The sequence below is a fragment of the Ammospiza nelsoni genome, chromosome 4 (assembly GCF_027579445.1).
Source record: "Ammospiza nelsoni isolate bAmmNel1 chromosome 4, bAmmNel1.pri, whole genome shotgun sequence".
NCBI classification, from domain to species: Eukaryota; Metazoa; Chordata; class Aves; order Passeriformes; family Passerellidae; genus Ammospiza; species Ammospiza nelsoni.
The window spans coordinates 22,764,711-22,778,189 of record NC_080636.1 but is presented as its reverse complement, the minus strand read 5'-3'; the positions used below and the strand labels follow the sequence as shown (position 1 = coordinate 22,778,189).

At 42.4% G+C, this 13,479-nt stretch overlaps 1 long non-coding RNA gene across 1 annotated transcript in view; it reads left to right on the top strand.

The window, feature by feature from the left end:
- Positions 1-1,730, top strand: part of LOC132071926 (uncharacterized) — a 113,160-nt gene extending 111,430 nt beyond the window's left edge. The window contains exon 3 of the long non-coding RNA XR_009418255.1: positions 1,592-1,730. This is a non-coding gene — a long non-coding RNA (uncharacterized LOC132071926). The remainder of the gene's footprint in view (positions 1-1,591) is intronic.
- The last annotated feature ends 11,749 nt before the right edge of the window (positions 1,731-13,479 follow it).

Sequence of the window (13,479 nt, the reverse complement as noted above, 5' to 3'; positions counted from 1 at the left end):
CCCAACCAACCAACTAAACAAACAAACAAAAAACCCCAAAAAACAAAAACAACCAAAAAACCCCACCAAGCAGTGGAGAATAGGTGATAAAAGCCATTTTTCCCTATTTTACTGCTTAAGGGTTGTGCCCCATACACATGACCAGTTTAGATTAGGTTTAAACTGGGTATATTCAGGGTATTTGTGAAAAAACAATTGTAAGAACCATCTGTATATGGCCATTTGGAAGAAGTAAAATACTAAACTTGCTTTTCTTGCATATTTGTGCCAGTAAGACCACTCTAAGTATAATTAATGATAAGGAATTATATAATGAGAATAATTTCTCCTGGTCACAACCATCTTAAAATTAAAATAACAAATTATGAAAAATATCAAAATTATCCCTTCCAAGTAATATCCAGTAAGAATATTTTTGAGATTTCCCTTTTGCAATAGCTCTTTTGTGAACAGAAAACATTGGCTTTTTGTGTTACACTGCTTATAAAATGGGCAAAATTTTGATTTAATTGTTCATTTACAAGTGGTCTTAGAAGCAATTTTCAAGCATCTGTATTTCTGTCGATTATTCTCTCAGTGTTGTTCATGACATACAGTATTACTAAATGTCACAAATCATCCTGGGACACCACATATTGTACAGTGCTGATTATTTATTTTGCCAAGTCCAAGTTTTTCTTTCTTAGCTTTAGAATTTGGAAACAATCCCAAAGGTAATAGGGAAGTTTGAGAACCTTCTCTTAAATATGCCTCTTGGCTGGCTCCTTTTCCTGTTTTCTTGGCCTCTCCAGGGACACATAATCAGTGCTACTCATGCAGTCCTTATGAAGTGGCCTACAGCCTTCTCAACTTCTTACATTTCAGAAGAAGAAGAAAAAATCGAGTAGACTGTTTTGAAAACTAGGTTTTTTCTTTTAATTCACAAAGTCTAGCTGCTTTACAGTGCTGGATAATGAAGCTCCATGTGACTGCTCCCAGCTCTCTCACACCTGCAATGTGAGGGGTTATAAATCAAATGCAGTAGTTTGCCTTGTTGTGCTTCTAACTGGGTCAACCTCCCCCCAAAACAAAATTCCAGAAAGCAAAGAACCATAGCAATTGATTGCTGCACATAACGCTTCTCTACATAAAGAACTTCATAACAATCATAAAAAGCTGGACTGGTTATTCAGGGATTTCACAACTGGAAATAGTTTTTGGCTGCGCTTGGATGCTCCTTTCAGTTATTTACTTTTTCTTGATTTTGGTACAAAAAGGTTGGGTTTTTTTTTCATATTCCTTCATTTACTAAACCAAACTCAGGCCAAAAGGCATCAATGAGGTCCAGTACAAAATTTGTACTGATTTATTTGTTTATAGTCAAGAGGGAGAATGAAAGCTGAGTTCTAGCAACAGCTACATGTTTAGATGAATTTGAATCTAGAAAATGAATGGCTCTCTGCCAATTTAAAAATTCACCTCTCTTAAATCTGATGGGCTTGTCTTAGGTTGCAAATGGAAGATGTGGTCAGGGGTGTGTATTCTATTGCCATCTGTTAAATCCAGGTGGGGCAGTTTTCTTTATCTCTTCCACAACCAATCCTCCCTCCAGGAGATCTCTTCTGTTAATGGGCCATTGAGTGTCACTGCGTGGCTGATAAAATCACATCACCCCATTGGGAGGTGCTTCACCCAGGGAGAGGAGCCAAGCATTCCTAACTGGATATAATCTGAGGTTTGGAACACCACAGCAGGCTTTTCCCACTGGATTCGCAGAGGAGTAGCTTTCTTCTCTACTGGATTCTCAGAGGAAGACCAGGCCCATCTACACCACCCCTGGACCTTCAGAGGAGAACTCCACCCTTCTACAGGATCACTGCTTCAACAGAACCACATCTGTCATTCCAGGAGGGCTGCAGCCACCATTGAATGGGACAGGTACCAACACCCTGACCCACAGGGTGTCAGGTCACATTCTGACTCTGTCAGTAGTGTTTCGTATTACTGCATTTTATTTTTATTTTTCCTAGTAAAGAACTGTTATTCTTACTCCTGTATCTTTGCCTGTGAGTCCTTTAATTTCAAAATTATAACAATCCAGAGGGAGGGTGTTTGTTTTCCATTTCAAGGGAAGCTCCTGCCTTAGCAGATACCTGTCTTTTCAAACCAAGACAGGGCTTAAAACTCATTTGTCAACAATCATTTTATTTATGAACATGTATTATAAAGGGAGAACCATCATTCTTTCTGTTTCTGGAGATGTTTGGATTTCAAAATATTGCCTCTGTTGCTTTTACAGCTGAAATAAGCAACCTTTGCCTGGATGTCAGATGATGTCCTCCCTAACATCCTGCCTTTCACACCCTCCCCCACTAATATTGTGCAATACCAATCTTGAAAAGAATCAACTTTGCTTTGAATGGAGCAGAATGCCTCTTGAAAAGTAGCATGTGGTCAGGTAGAGAAAGTGTTGTTACCTAATGTATGGCAAAGAGGTGAATCAAAGACATTCAGGCATTTTGCTAACTTATTAGGCACCTCCTAAGCAAGGTTTTGGGCTTTGATCTTCCAGCCTTGGTGGCCTTTTACCACTGTTTAATCCAATTATATCAAACCTCACTGGAGCAGCCAGAGTCCCACACAGATCATTGTGTGAAAGTGTTTAATTACACACTTATTCCTGTATGTGGCCAGGTGTCACAGGTGTGGTTGTCACATCCTTCTAATATCTCAGACTCCTCAGTGCAGGAGTCTTGTCAGCACCATCAGGGTGAACACCATGGTCACAGTTGTGGATATGTAGAAGTGTCACAGAATAACACAAAATTTAACAGAGAATAAGAGCCTCAGTGCAATGCTGCCAGATGAGCTCCATCTGATGGCGCCCGAGCTGAGGTCTGCTGAGAGACACGTGGCAGTCACTGAGGCACCTGCCAGCAGGGCTTTTATGTGCTCCCTGCAGAAGGACTCTATGCCTTCAGAGCTTGTTTTGTGCTGTCAAGCTACTGTCTAAGGAAAGAAATTATCTCCCTGGTGCTATGTTGCCAAATCATGTTCAGCTCTAACAAGAGAAAGCCGTGAGGACAGAAACTCTGAGGTGCAGTAGAAGGTGACTGGGAAGGATATCCTACACAACCCAGGGAGATGTAGCAGGCTCAGACAAACATTAGCTTTGGTTTAGAAGGGGGTTATTGTTACCAGTGCAAAGGGCATTAGACATTGTCAGGAGGCCTGGATTACACATCCTCTGCACTGCTGCCAAGTGCTACTGCTGTCTTACTGTGTATTTCCTTGGATCATCCCTCACACTTCTGTTTCCCATCCCAAAGTCTGACAATCTGATCTGGCTCTTAGGGCCCTCCTGATGCTCTGATTGCCCTTGCACAGAGCAGTCCTGATCCCCCCCTGTGCTTCCACAGCAAACAAGGGTGATTTGTGCCCTTCTGAAGGTTTGAATTCACCTGTGGTAGATGTGGACATTTGCAATGCCTTTTCTTTGCTGTTTTAAATACATTTCTATCCTAGGAATAGGGAGGTTTATCAAATAAAGACTGAGAGCAAAACAGAAAAAGTAATTAATTTCCCAGTTTTTTTTTTTCATGGCATTCACATGCCATCAGAGAAGTGAGCCCGATAACTAATAGATGTATTTAAATTATTTTCTTTAAAGATTTTGAAGCTTTTAAGTAATTTTGCTGACACTATGTAGTAAGGAAATCTTCACTGATTCAGGAATTCCTTTAAAGGTCTTAGGCAGCTGATAAGTTGAGCTGAACTGAGGAGTCTGTTACACTCACAATATTGTTCATGGACACAGAGGAAACATACCTTATATAAGTAAATCCAAAGCAAGCAGTGCTTCTTGCACAGTTCTTTAGGTCAGAAGGCACCTCGACATCATCTGGTCCAACACCCAGCTCAAAGCAGGGCCAGCTTAGGTGGCCTTCAAAAGACAGCAATGGCTCTGCTCTTCAGGGCTGTTCTTAACAGTGGCTTTTCTCACCAATTGACATCCAAGGTGTGATACTGCTGTGGTTTAACCCCTGCTAGCAGCTAAGCACCACACAGTCACTCACACCCATCTCCCCTTCCCTGGCCAGATGGGGGAAGAAATGGGAAGGCTGAAAGTGAGAAAACGTGGGTTGATATAAAAACCGTATAATAATTAAAATAAATATAATTTTAATAATAATTAATAGTAACAAAATCAATATCAATAAATGGAGAGCAGCGGGGCAGAATGGGAGGATAACAAAGAGATAGAAAAGTAAAATCCAAGAAAGATGAGATAAAAACGGAAACATTAATTGCAGGTGAAATTCCTCACCACCAATCAAATGATGCTCATCCAGTCATCAAAGGGCAGACCCCACCTACATTACTGTTGAGAAGGATGCCTTATGGCACAGAATAAATATCCCTTTAGTCGGCTGTGTCCCCTCCCAGCTTTTTGTGCACTCCCAGCCTACTTGCTGGTGTGGTGGTGTGAGAAGCAGAAAAGGCCTTGGCTCTGTGTCAGCACTGCTCAGCAGGAACTAAAACATCCCTGTGTTATCAGCACTTCTCAGCACAAACCCAAAATGAAGCCCCATACCAGCTACTGTGAAGAAAATTAACTCTACCCCAGCCAAAACCAGCACAGGTGCCATAAGGTAAAGAAGCCAGAGTCAACGGGGTTAATATTCTGTATGAAATCAAATAAACCCCTCAAGCATCCCAAAACTATTACTCTCAAAACTGCTCCTACTGAATAGTCATGACTTTAAAATAACCAATTTCAACTTTAAAAATCAACTTTGTTTATGCTATATGGTTAGTCCAACATTATTTCATTTGAGATGAAGATGAAGAATTAGGAGCCTGGGCCAGGTATTGGTGGCATATGTTTCTAATTCAAGTTCATCCAGCAAGCTTGCCAACCAATCAAGAGGCCATATCTCTGAGGACACTGCACCCACTCCTGTGCAGAGCAGGAATTCCTTGTGGCATGGGGGGTTCCCAGAAGCTGGAGTGTGTCTGCCTGGGTGAAGTGTGGAGCCCAGCAACCTGGCGGAGAGCAGGGTGTGGGAAGTGAACAAGGAAGAGGATACTGACCTTTTGCTCCCTGGGGCCCTTGGAGAGCTGGGAAAAAAATCTGTCTGTGGAAGGTGCTGTATGTTGAGAATCACTAAAAGTAGCTGTATTTATATGCTTATCTTGGAAGTACATGTTTTAAAAAAATTTGCTCAAAGTGTCAATCTACTCAGATGGAAATAATCAGCAGGGGTAGTGGTGTTTTATTTAAACAATCTCCTTGGTTATATTTCATGGGGATTTATATGCTTACTTAAGTCACAGAGGGGTTACTTGAGTGACCCAGCCAGTGGCTGGTGCCAGAGCTGAAAAAGAGCAGAGGCATTCTGCAACCCTGCAGATTGAGCTGACCCTAGGCCAGTGTGCCCTTCTCACTGTCCCAAGGAGAGTACTCTGTATTTCCAAAAGGAAAGTGAGTTCAATGTGGCAAAAGTAAGATAAAGTTCAAAGGCTGTGAACTGTAGTGGAGCGAATACAGTCTAGAAGTATATAAAGGGAGGGTGCCAAGAGGATGGAGCCAGGCTTTTATTGGTGGTGCCAAGCAATAAGAGAAGAGGCAAAGGGCAGAAACTGATGCACAGGAAGTTCTGCCTGAATATGAGGAAGAACTTCTTTACTGTGGGGGCGTCCAAGCACTGGAGCAGATTGGCCAGAGAGGCTGTGGAGTCTCAATCACTGGAGATATTCAAGAACCATCTGGACACAATCCTGTGCCATGTGCTGCGGGATGACCCCGTCTGAGCAGGGAGGTTGGAGCAGATGACCCCTGTGATCCCTTCCAGCCTGAGCCGTTCTGTCAAATTAATGTCTGGGAAATTAATTTCCAAGCAACAATAGCAATTAATCATGGAAAGGATTTCGATGCCATGAGCTCTCCAGCTCTCATTTCTAAATAAAATTCTCTGCTTAAAAGTATATAACCATTTGGAAAAGAAATCATTCAGGAAAGGCTTTGACCCTTCTTGTTTACAATGCAAAATGAAAACATTCCTGATAAACAGTCTATAAATTGATCTATACATTTCCCTCTAGTGGCAAAGAGACATAGCCACTATTTGATCTCAGGATAGTAATTAATCTGATGTCATTTTGATTTGTGGCAGTTTTTCTTGTAATTTATCCCTATAATTGAAATTACCATGTTCTAGTTTACTATTTGTGATATTCCAGGAAGAGAAATTACTCCCTTTCTCATTAGGGTTTGGGGTTTTTTTTAAGTAAAACATCAACCTTACTCACTTATTGTTCCTAATGGCCTTCTTAAATTTTCCTATTTCAGATTTCCTATAAGAAAAACAGTAATGAATAAATGTTAGCTACCAGCTCTATGAATCTCAGCCTAAATCAAGTAAGTGTGTTGACGAAGTCCTCATTGATTTATGGTAATGCAGACATTTTTCATGATCCCAAATAAATCTAATCTTTCTTCTTAACAAAATTCTTTGTTGTTGTATCCTTAAATGCCCCACTAGTAAATAATTATATGTTTGTTTATATAAATAAGTTCTTAGTAAGATATTAGCCATAGACATTTGTTTTCCAGCTTGCTCCTTAGCCAGTTTATCCTCTGTTGTCCAGTGCCCTGCACTAGAGATAACTGACCAAAATGTTGATAATAGGCCAGACAACATGTCCTAATGTTCCACCATGCAGTCATGCAGCCTTTAAGAATTTCAGATTTTTGTTGAAAATTATGTAGATATTCTAATATTTTCCCCCCAAAGCCTTATTGTTCCAACACATTTTTTTCTGAGGCAAATAGCTACACTGATGCATTTTCTAAATACTTTAACTCAGCTTTTACTGGACCAGAATATGACTCGGTGATTAGGGTTACTTGTGACTGTCCCACTGGACTGTGTGGATATGGGCTGAACAAGTGTGGACTGAATTGAAAAAAAGCAAGAGTATGTAATGAGGTTCAAACTAGGAAAACCATGAGTTCATTTGACTGGACTAGGACCCAGATAGAGAGTGGCCAGTTGATGCATGTTGATGGAAGGGGGTATAGAGAGATGCAACTGGGCAATGTTAGCTCACTGGGAGGGAGTTATGGACCTCCTCCCCTCCAGGCTTGGGTCCAGATTTGTAAAGTCTCTTTTGTTCCATCCCACCATTTCTTCTACACATATTTCTGAAGCCTTCCCTTTGTCCTTGGAAGTGGTGATATCACACATTTGACTTGTGAAGTAATTATCCCCTTCTTTATGCCTACCTTGCAGGGCTCCTCCAAGAACAACCTCAGCCCTATCTGCTGATGATCTATTTGAGGAAAACCTTTCCCAGCCCCACCCTTCTGGGTGTTGATAGGGCAGCAAATTAAAAATTCAAAGCCTCTGGCATGGGGGTGGCTGTTTCAGATACAGCAGAAATTGAGGATCCCTCCTCCTATCTCTCTTTGATGTTAATCAGTTATCAAGACATTGGCAGGTTCCAGCACTCTGTCTAAACCAATGATGTAATTTTTACAAGTAGGCTTGAAGCACTTGGCAAACCAGCCCTGTTTGTTTACCCATCCTTAAGAGCTCTGTTATTGCTATTCCTGATTGAAATTCAGGGACTTTGGAAAACCAGTAGATGTTAGAGCCAAACCCAGAACTCTGAAGCTCTCCATTCCTGGACACCTCTTGGGGCAGGGACCTGAGCATAGTTCCTGTGCTAGAGCTGGCAGCAGCTGAGTGACCAGGAACATCTTCTGGAAGGTCACTTTGTCCTTAGCTAAGCCATAAAATCTCTGTAAGAGATTATATGATAAAATGTGACTGTAGGGGAAATATCAAGAGCAAGCATGATCAGTGGGTCAAGAATCTCTCACTTTTCTTCCTTTACTTCTCTCACAAAATGCTCATGCACTACACAGAAGTCCTAAAGCCACTTGCATCCACTCTCCATGTGAAAGAGCTTCTCCCTTGTGCCTAGTCCAGTGCCACATAACCTTTTTCAGGCATATGATTTTATAAATAAACAGTTATCTATCAATTCATCATCTCTATCGTCTCTATGACCATGACCAGAGAAAGTGAAATGAAGAAAACCATGGCTAATTCATACTTGCTCAGAGACCCCACCTGCTCTTCAGTGACTCCCTCTGAGCAGCCTTTTTTTTTTTCCCTATGTGCTGTCAGTTTTCTGCCCCAGGTAGTGGGAATGCCCTGGCATTCCTCTCTCAGGGCACAGTCACAGGAATTCCCAGGGTGCTCACTGCTCAGAAAGGGCAGGCATGGCAGAGGTTACACACAAGACCAAGATGGAAGTAAATGGAAAACTTAACTTAGCTATAAATAGGCAGAGCTATTATTTAAGCTTCTACATATAGGAGTTAGCTACTTTAAGGAGGACCTTTGGTTTGAAAATTCTCTAGAGAGGGTAACTGGAGAGGCCCCAAATAACCTTATTTATGTTTGCCAAGTGACAAAAGCCAGCAGTTTGCTGTTTAAGGGGTAAAGGACTCCAAAAAAAGAACAAAACATCCTTTTTAAGTCTAATAAATATAAGGTGATAAGTAATTTTAGATTATCAAAGATAGTATGGGCAACCCCATCTCTGTGGGGAGAGAGCATTTTTCACAGTAGTTACTACTGAGCCTAGCAGTAAGATCTGGCAATGTAAGACTGAAGCTAGAAAAATTGCTATTGGAATTGAAGTACAAAATTTTAATTGCAAAGTTAATTAAAAATTGGAGTATCTCACTGTGGAGTGGCGTGGATTCTTCACCATCTGAATTCTTATATCAAGATTGAATGTCTTAGAAACCTTTTTATTATTTCCTCTTGAGATTACTGGACCTTATACAGGACTCACTCAGAGAAACTCTATGTTCTGTATTTTGTCAGAGGTGTCAGCATGGTCCCTTTTGACCTTAACACCTGTGAAAAAAATCAGAGCCATTTTCCCTCTCTGTAATAAGAAGGCATTCCATGACCTGTCAGAGTGTATGAATGGAGAAATGTGATAAACTTAACCCAAGAAGAAAAATGTGGTTTAGTTATGAAAGGAAATGTCAGTGTTACCATTGCTGTCACTCTGTCACTGCAGCACACAACATCAGGTGCTGTGTTTACACACAGAAGGAAGCCAGTCTCTAAGGCAGGTACTCTGATAGAAAACTGAAAGTCTGACCAGAGGAAAACATGCTCCTTGGGATTACTGCTGAAGTACAACTGCAGAGGAGGTTCTTGAGGCCTCCAGTCTCCAGGCTGGCAGGAAAGGGCAAGGCTGGGTTGGCTGGAAAGGGCAGGCTGAGTTTCTCAAATGTATGGGGACAATCAACAACTGACTGTTGACTTTTACCATCAAATTTTATATATTTGACTGCTACTTTTATTTGTTGCCATTTTAAAGCCATTCGTTTCTGCAGAAATAGGGTTTGGCTCTTCAAATATGTGTAGAAATGGAAACCTGAGCTTGATCCTGTTTTCTCTGCCACTCCTTTAAGAGTAGGACTTTAGGCTCAATAGAAAGGTTTTCTGGATAAAAAAAAGTAAGAATATGGTCCCATGCTTTAGGTTCATTCTGAAACCATCATAACAGAAGTAAAAGCTGTTCCATTTTCTGGGATAGGACAAAGATTGGGAAAGAAACCCCCTCCAAAACAAACAATGTCATTACAATGGCAGAAGAAGACAGGTGAATAAAGCAAACTGGATCCACCAAATGAAAACACGATGATGCTGTAACACTACCTTCCCTCACTGATCTCACCCAGTCCAACGTTCACATAAATCAGGCAGGGGTGTGCCTGGGAGGCAGTAGTTCACCAAAGACATCTGACCCAGGTCAGTGGCTGTGTGATAAACTGGAGCATGGCTCCAGGCACTCGCCTTGGGATTGAGCAGCAGCCTGCACAGATATGCCCTGCTGAAATGCATCCAGATGATCTGGTTCATCAGGTCAAAATGATCCCAGCTTCCCACCCCACCCTGTGTCCCATCTGGCTAATCCATAGGCAAGGCTTACCATTGCTTCAGGCTCCTGGTGGCACGGGGCTGATGAGAGCTGGCAGAGGCTGCTGGGCAGCTCTCTTACAGCACACGCTCCATTTCACACAGGCAGCAAAGTACACACACACGTGGCATTTTCAGAGAATCTGCTCTCTAAGTCAACATGAGAATCCCTGCTGATGTCAGCAGATGCAGGTGTAGGTCATTGCTCGGTGCTGTTATGCTCATTCACTGTCCTTGCAGTGGCAGAGCAGCACGCAGCACACACACCTCAGTGCAGCAGGCCCAGGGCCTGCAAGGCCTCCTGGCGTTCGGCAGCCTGAGACAGGAAACCGAGTCATGATGGCTGGACCTTAGAAGCCCCTCTCCCACCTTCAGACCCTTGCTTATCTCTCTGTAAGACTATAGGTCGCTTTCCCTGTGACCCTTACTATTGGACAATTTCTAAAGTTCCTGTATCCTACAAAAACCCCAACTTTTGCCCAGCTTGGCACAACAGCTGTCCCTGAGAACCTTCACAGAAGATTCAATAAAGACGCTCCTGTGGAACCTCACACGGCCTTCTCCTCTCTCTCCCTGCGTCTGCCTAAGGCACTTAGCAAGCAAAGAGCTGAAATCATAAAATGAGCTGATAATCATTAAGAGCTGATATCACCTCAGCTTGCTAAGGTGGCCTGCAGCTAGGAGCTGCCTGGGAGCTTGGACAGGCTGTGCTGAACAGGGCTGTGCTATCGGGATCCATTGCAGCCCGCCGGGATAGCCCAAACCCCGGCGGAGGCCACATGACATCAGTGTGACATCGGCGTGAGACAGTGACACAGAGAGCAGTGCCAGCCTCAGCTTCAGCAGCCTCAGTTCACTCCAAAACAAAGGTGTGGAACAAACCAGTCCAGCTGGTGCTGAGGGAAGGTGGCCTCCTAAAAGGTGCTAACAGCCTGAGCACACTGCCCCGGTGGGAGGAGACTCTTCCTGGCAGATTCCCAAGGGAGAGATGCCTCAGGAGAAGCTCAGGACCAGACCACTTGGAAAAATCAGATTAATATCCATTTGTCTTACTTCATATGATGGAAGTTCATTTTTACCAAAAATTGAAATGCATTTTCATACATTTTCTAAATAAACATATGCTTACACAGTGAGCAGAAGCTTTCCTCTGTGAGCATCCCCTTTCATTTCCTCAGCAGCCAGTCAATCCACATCCTTTAAATAAAAACATTCATAGGGCAGTTGTAACCAGCACTGCCTTTACATGTGTTTTCCCACAGCACACAGACAAAAACCTCTTTGCTAGAGGCAGCTCAGGCTGTTTAAGATGGAAATAGTTGTTGGGATAAGTATATACTAGAGCTCTACCTTCCACTAGTCTCCAGGCAAGCCTTGCTTTCCTCCTCCCCTCACCTTTCTCATGCCCTGGGGAAGCCTCTCAGCCTGCCTCCTCTGCTCCCACACCCAGTGCACATGTCCTTCTTTCCCTTTACACAAGGGTGAGGGAGGAGCTGTGCTCTGGCTCAGACATCCCAGGCTGGAACTCTCTGCAAAGCGAGCTTAGCTGGAGATGAACGCTGTAGCAAAATCTCAGGTGAAATCTCTGCACGTGTGACAGTCCCTTGTGGTCACCTCTGGAAAGGTAGCCCTGTGTTTCTGAGGAACACCTACCAGATATTTGTGTAAAGAATGTGATAGATGAATAATGTGATGATTGACTCTTACAATTAATGGACAAATATCATGTATATAGGTTAAGAAAAGTTTTATAGATTTATAGTTATGTTTTACCCCCTTGTGTGGTTATCAAGGGACAACTGGAGTTGGGACATCTGGGAGGGCTGGCTTGTCACTATGGTGACACCTGACCTCCAATCAGGATTTGAGGAAGAGATCTCCACCACTGGACAGTGAAGAAGGGGTTGATGGACAGAACTTTGGGAGGGATTAAAGGGTTAAAAAGGGAAAGCCTCCACTATGAGGGTGCTGAGCACATGGCGGGGAAAATACTTTGCTCCCAGCGCTCTGTAACCTTTTTTCTTTATTCAGTCTTCTGTTGTATTTTTGATAAGATTTAATAAACCTTCCTAAACTGTGAAAAGTGAGTAGCTATTTCTCCCAAGGGGATCTGGCTGGTCTTACCCACACTGAGAGATCGCCCAGGGAAGTGGTGGCTCTCCCAGCCAGGCTTTCTCATGCAGCTCCACACTGTGATGAGGTGTGAAATCCAGTCCTGAGAAGGGCACTTAATGAGTAAAATTATATGCTTAAAACCCTTTCAGACTTCACAAAAATAAGAGCAGTTACTGGCATAGATTAATTCTGCTGATAGTCCCTGGAAATGCCTGCATGTCAGTGTTCTTGTCAGTGGAGAAAACTCAAGGCAATTTCACCTGAAATCTCCCTCAGACAACATTAGAGCACCTTTGTATGCAATATTTATATGCACCATGAGAAAGCACCTGTGTGCAACATCATAAAGAAATTTCAGCAAGGTATGTGGTGCATGCCAACCAGCATTGCCCCAGAAGCTGTCACTGTACCACCTGGTACTGCTGCCTGGCAAGGAGCACTGGGAGACTTTCAGTTTCTCCAATAATTAAGAGCTTGCTCCTGCCAGCTGCTGAGCATGCCCATCTTGTGTCCCTTCTGGCTGATGGTAAGGACAGTCATATCTGCATGACAAGAAGCTTTGGCAGGATGACAGACCATAATTTCATCAATAAGATCACATTAAACATTTACATGGTAAAAAAAATCTGGAACTAAAAACAAATCAACACCTCTGTCCACCAATACACAAATCTCTTCATTTTCTTGCCTTTCTCTTGATGTGGGTTTTAAAAACATGCTGAATTGTGGGGAGCTGTTCCAGACCCTGCATAATGAAAATGCAGTCTGTGGAACTGATGAATTGCAGTTAGCTGTTAATATACAGGACATCCAACCTTTGCTGCCACAAGCAAACTTCTTGGCAAAATTTGGAGAAAGCAGACAATGTTATACATGAGTAGAAGGACATATCTTTATTAAATACCTCAAGGAGAAAACTTATGTCTATATCATGCATGTTTTTGTCAACAACAATATGGAGAATTTGAGACAACCAATGGATTCCTAATTTTGAAATTATGTCAAATTCAGAATGCAGAAATAATAATAGGATGGTAAGATCATGTTATGGTCATCTACTGTACAGAGCATTCTATGGTACTCTAATAAATAAATTCATTTTATAATCCCTGAGAGCACATTTGATCTGTGGAGAGTTGGACAGTTTAAGCTTCTGTTAATAGCTTGGAATGTTTTTTATGCTGCAATTGAGAAAGCAGCTTTGAAGTCATTCAAAGCAGAGACTACTTTGAGATAATCAGATTTTTGAACATTCTTGCTACTTCTTCTGAATGGAAGAAGGAGGAATAAGGAGGAGTTGAAGAAGGAGGAATTGACTGAGGAATATCAGTGGCAGGGATATGGTGAACATCAGTCAAAATCCTGGAAG